At 42.0% G+C, this 6000-nt stretch overlaps 1 protein-coding gene across 1 annotated transcript in view; it reads right to left on the reverse strand.

Annotated features, from left to right (window-relative positions):
- Positions 1-1541, reverse strand: part of l1cama (L1 cell adhesion molecule, paralog a) — a 42614-nt gene extending 41073 nt beyond the window's left edge. The window contains exon 1 of the mRNA XM_046395703.1: positions 1409-1541. The gene's annotated coding sequence lies outside the window, so the exon portion shown is untranslated. The remainder of the gene's footprint in view (positions 1-1408) is intronic.
- Positions 1542-6000: the final 4459 nt, after the last annotated feature.

Consider the following 6000-nt stretch of genomic DNA (forward strand, 5'->3'; position numbering starts at 1 on the left):
ATCAGAATATATTACAATATTTGTTTTAATTCCAGTCATCTAATTGTATGTTTAACATCATTTGTTAGTTTTCAGTGTGAGCCTTAGATAAAGAGACCTGAGTTAAATTACATGATGTTGGAGGGATTACATGATCCCTCCAAAAAAAATACACAGATCCTGACATTCAGATGAATTTCAATCTGTTCCTAAAAAGAAAACAAATCAAATGTTGGCACAAAAGGAACATGCAAACATGAGAACACATACAAACTTGTTCCAAACTTGTTCCTAAAAATACAGCACTCAGAACAATTCAGGTAACTGGGTCAGCACCACATCAAGTCAGAAAAGCCCATTCCCTCTGAGCTGCTGGAGTTTTTCTTTGTGTCTCTCCAACCTGAGGGTGCCAGCGGGCCCATCTGCCGTGGGTGCCCGAGGATTTGCCAGGCATGCAGACAAAAGCTGCTAGAGGAACGGACAGAATGATTGATGAGGCCAGTTTAGATAGACGAGAACCTTCGTCACTATCCTCATGAGAGGCTGGATGGATGAAGAAAGGCTGAGAGTTCAGGGTCAAAGCTGTAGCTGGATGGTGACCAGGAGTGGAGACAAGAACTGGAGGTGAGACTGGAATGGACATGATAACTTATAAAATTAAGGTACAATCAAAAATAGTCTTATTTTCATTAAAGGAGTAATCAGCTCAATGCTTGTGATATTTTTGAAAAGAGGAAGAAAATAAGAGAAAGAAGGTGGTGGGGATTTTTTTAATTTTAGCAAGTTTGGGGAAGTGGTTGATCTAGAAACACAGATCTTGCATACTTCATAACCGGGAGCAGAAAGGCCAAGTTTACTCGTCTCCCTGAAAAGTCTGTGTCATGTGACTTAGCTTCATTTCATTTTTTCATTTTAAAGCTTTTAGTTAATTGCTTTTTTATGATTTAAAAAAAGGTTCAGGAAGGGAACTTTTTTTGTGGCAGATTTTATATGTTGAGTCATAAGTTCCTTGCCTGCTACGTTAGGTAAGAGGTAAGAGTGTTACACAATTTATTCTTTTTTGTCTCACAGTCCTTGTGGGCTTAGCACTTGTATGACAACATAAAAGTGATTTTGCTGTGTACTTGATCAACAGGAAGTTATAAGGATTTAACCATTAATATGATTCTTAAAACCACGCTCAGTCATTTCATCTCCACAGTCTCTGTACAGAGCAAGCTATTAAAACCAAGATAAACACTTTAATATTTAAAAGGCAGATGCAAGTAGAGGAAAATTAGCTTGTAGGAAGTCTCACTTAGACCAATCAATAATAATAGCGTCTCTCCTGTCTGATTGTTTCACCTACTGATAGCCAAAGTTTCATGTTAAAGGGACCAGAGCTAGAGAGTAAATCCTCCTCCCTGACCCTCTGTGAGAAGACGTTTACCTCAGCTGTCACACCTCCATACAGCACCTTCTGGATTCCGGGCCTTCACTCAAAAACCATTCATCTGTGAGAGACTTCTTACTTGCCCTTGCAAAAGCTCTCCACTCATTTTCCTTCCTCCCGACTCGACTGTAAGTGAGTCAGCTGGCAGACTGGCAGGAGAGATGAAATGATATATGAGCAGGAAGACGGGATTGTGGAGAGAGAGAGAGAGAGAGAGAAGGGAAGGCTATGAATGAACAACTTAAAGCCTGCAGTCGCAGGAAAAACAGATGCAGTCAGCAAAATAGAGAGAAAGAGAGAGAGAGAGAGAGAGAGAGAATTCCATCAGCTTTAAAAGCGAGGGGATGGAAGCAATATAATAAAGGGCTGCGTTATGGGTGTGGACGTTGAGAGAGACAGAGAGAAAGAGCCACTGTGATGGAGCGCCCACAAGGTTAAGACAGAAAGGAATAGGAGGACACGGCGTCATAGAAGGAGGTGTGGTGGACACATAAATGTACACATACAGGTGCCATAAAAACACTACAAAGATGGACAGTGTTGTTGTTGTGGCCTAAAAGGGCCGCTGGATCTATAGGAAGTAAAGCAAAAGCCCTCCAGCCCAGGGATATCAGGCTGCATGAAGACAGGAGGATAATGTTAAAAAGCAGAAAAGAGATGAGCAACAGCAGGCCAACTCGACAACAGACACTGATGCAACATCTGCAGAAGTGGAGGAATAACAACCGGCTGCAAATCTTGACCAGTAGTGACTGGAAAAAACATGGAGTTCATTGCATAAACAGTTCCAGAGAAAATGGATAATGAAGGCAATAACAAGAAATGAAGCGGTTTGGGTCAGTAAAATTCACACGGTCACAGTCACACCACCCAGTGAGTAATTGTATTATCCTGAAAAATGACCTGCTTAGCAAGAGGAACTCATCGAATCAACCTCATTTCTCATATATTAACATTAGGAGTGTTCTTGGTGTGCTTGGAGCTACAGAAAAAACAGTGACAGAAAAAGAAGTGAGCCAAAAGTATGAGTGTAAAAAAAAAAAGAATAAAAAAGGAGCATTGATGTGACAACTTTACAGAGAGAGAGAGAGAGAGAGAGAGAGGTGACAGGCAACCAAGCCAAAGATAGAAAATCGGTGAGAAGTGGGCAGTCAGAGGTGGATTCAACAACTCTTCTCTCATTCAGGGTCTGTCCACTGACTGCACAGCTCCTAGGTCGCTGATGTGGCAGGCGTTTGGAGATCCATTGATCCGGTTAAAAGTCATTAGGTGCCCAGAAGGTCAGCCAGCCGTCTCTGACCTGCGTTAATCACTCGCTAATTGAAGGGAAATGACTCTGATTTAGTTTTCTTCCCATGCTTAGAGTAGCCTGGCTGCCAGATATGACAAGCAATTCACTCACCACAGCACATCTCATCATGCATGTTAACTGTCTCAGATAAATGCACAGTAGTACGCCAGAGGTTACAGCCCTGTCAGAGACAGCAATGTGATGCAGCTTTACATGGAATTTCTCACTGCAGTTTGTTGCTATTAAAGCAGAGCAATTATGTACAGAAATGACCCTTTACTGTCCTTTATCTTGTATTGCAATGCACTGTGTAGGAATTACATCATCCCATGATTTGCATTTTTAACACAGTGTAATGAGGTAGCCATGAAAATGTCACCAAGAGGAGATTGAGAATGTTTTCTTGCACTTCCCATGTTGTATCTACAGATGAATAAGCTGTTTATTTAAGATGGTGCCATCAAATCCAGCTGCAGTTATTGCTTACTGCTATATTACAGCGCTCTCAGTGGCTCGACAGTATTACTTCCCAAATGACACCCTTTAGTAGTTGACCACATAACATGATCTGTAATATGACAGGGCTGGATTTCAGGCAGTGGCTTGTCTCCTGTAAAATGCCACAAGGTGCATACCGCTGTGCCACTGAGGGGAGGTGAGGGAGAAGCTTAAAGGGGAGGAGGTTGCAGATTCAATGTGGTAAACAGATAGCGACCACAGATACTTGGAAGCTCAGAGGCAATAAAGACTATGACCTTTACAGTAGACAGACTGTCACTCCTGGTTTGGGGCTGGATTCTTCAGTCACCAGTGCATGCGTTTGTGACCGAAGGCCAGCTTACGTGCACCCACCTGAGCCCAGCTTTTATGCAAAAACGCACACAGACGCACAAATATATCAACACTTGAAGGACAACATGAAGCCAAAAGATTTGTCACTGCGCATGGATCATCTCCTATGATGAGGATAAGCAGACAGTCGTCTCTGATGCTCTCCGCCCAGGCCCTCGTCCTCGCAGACGGAGCAGAGACAGCAGCATAATCAGGAGGTGATGACAAACCCGACAGATTCACAACAGCACATAACACCCTCCCCAACCCGTCACACTGCTGTCAAAACGGAGGGCTGCTCCTGTCCACCTTAATATGTCAAGCTTCTCCTTTATCACTTGGAGCTCAGGGTTCACAGTATCTGATGCAATGAATTCTGAGAAAAGAGAGAAATGTGGAAAAAAAATGCAATAATTCATACCACCAGTATAAGTCTGAGCAAGTTTCTACTGGGATGCTTTATATTTAGAACAACTACGCTGACTTAATGGAGAGAAACAATAAGAAGCTGTCATCATGGTGTTCTCAACCTTGTAAACAGCAACAATGCTAACTGGTTCCTACTGCAAATGAAGCCAGTGTTAACTGACTACAAACAGTCATCAAGCTTCTCCTTTATCCTTCTGCTGCTTAGAGGATCAAGAAACTGGGAAGGTGCAAAGTGAAGTGAATTCGGCAAAGAAAGGGTTAAGCACCATCATCAATTTTCTCAAGTATAAACATCTCTCTGACTAATTAGAAACACTAAACCAATTACTCTAATGAACTGATTTTGTCCCTTTGCCCGTTTGGACTGTGAGCAAAAGAAACCTTTTATCATTGTGCTCTGAGCGCTGTAATGTTGTGATTTATCCCAGAGACACTGAAGACAGCAGCAGTAAAATGTATTAGGCTGAGAGCTTTCTGGCTCATACATAAAGTAGTCATTATTAATGAACTCTACTGGCCTTCAAATTCATTTCCTCCTCAACTCCATTATTACTGTTGTGGGGGGGTCCACTATTATCAGTGCACTTTGTTTAATGTCAACATGTTTTTAATGCCACTGCAGTTGCCATCTGTTGATTTGTTGATGTCCGTTGTCTTATATGCAATTCAAGGCCATTTATTTTTCACGTTGAAGTATGAAAATAAAACTTAAGTACCACAGTATGACAAATCCTCAGTTGGTCAAACTACTCACAGGTATACTACAGACATCAATTGCTCCAAACACACCAATAATTTCCGTTCTCCAAACTCACTCCAAAAATCGTTCTCAGAGGATGAAAATGCCAAACATCACAGAGTGACTTTGCTGGAAACCAAAATGCACTGACACGGAGAATTTGTGACAGGGAACATCCTGTTAAGTCAGTGTAGTCTTATGATCCCCACCCAGTGGAGGGGCAGGTACAGTGCATTGCAACAACTCATTTTGTCAAAACCCACTGACATCTCCGTCAGTGACTGACAGTCACAATAAATATATTCAGCCAAAGTTGCGACATATTTTGTTCAACAGGAAATCTAAAATCCCCTGAGAAGCAGAAAGTTAACACCCATTTCTGAGGAAATGTATTGTGAAATCTTATGCCAGGCAAATTCCCCGCATGACTTAATTATTTTTCGTCTTTAATTGCTAATCAAAGCTTCCACACAGCAACAGATGCTTACAAAATATGTAAATCAAGCATGGCAAACGCAAAATTGCATCTGTGCATCATACACAAAGAGGGGGTGGGGGGCCTGGCAGGCCAGTGTACCGAGAACTATAGGACTTACTGTGGAGTCTAAAATCCCTGCATGGAAGCATTGTAATTTAATTTATCATGCCTCGGCACACACCAAATCAGACATGGACGCTCTATTCTGCAATCGTGTGTAGGTTTTCAGCAGGGGTGGGGGAAGGTCAAAGAAGCAGCAAAGCAACAGTGGCGGTAATGGTGAAGGGGATTCGATTTCCACTGTTGTTACGGGTTCTCAAGTGGAACAAATTCTGCACGCAAGAGCAGGTAAAAGAAGATGGATACACAGGGGAGGATTGAGAAAGAGGGACCAGCAGGTGCAAACTGCAGACATGCAACAGCTTTAGTGGAGGAGCAAACAGCCGAACAGAGAAGGAAACCTAGAGAGGAAGACCACAAAGTACTCTGTAATGGCACTGAGGCCACACTGAGCACATTAAGTAATTATCTTTCCAAGAAGCAAACAAACATCCTTAAATTATTTGCAGAAGAAAAAAGAAAAACATGCACACTGCTGGTTTGTTCCAAATACTTTCACTTTTTCTCCAGTATATGGACATATTCTGCTTTTCAGCCACAGGTGTTCTTCAGGCATAAAACTAAAAGCAAATCTTTATCATCGGTACTTCTCAGAGTATATTTTTCATTTTTGTTTAAATGAATAAAAATCAGAGTTTATTCCTGGCCTACTGGACTATGTGGATAGCAGAAGCCAGTTGCACACTTCAAACGTTCAGACT

This window comes from Scatophagus argus, chromosome 8 (genome assembly GCF_020382885.2).
Source record: "Scatophagus argus isolate fScaArg1 chromosome 8, fScaArg1.pri, whole genome shotgun sequence".
In the NCBI taxonomy this organism is placed as follows: domain Eukaryota; kingdom Metazoa; phylum Chordata; class Actinopteri; family Scatophagidae; genus Scatophagus; species Scatophagus argus.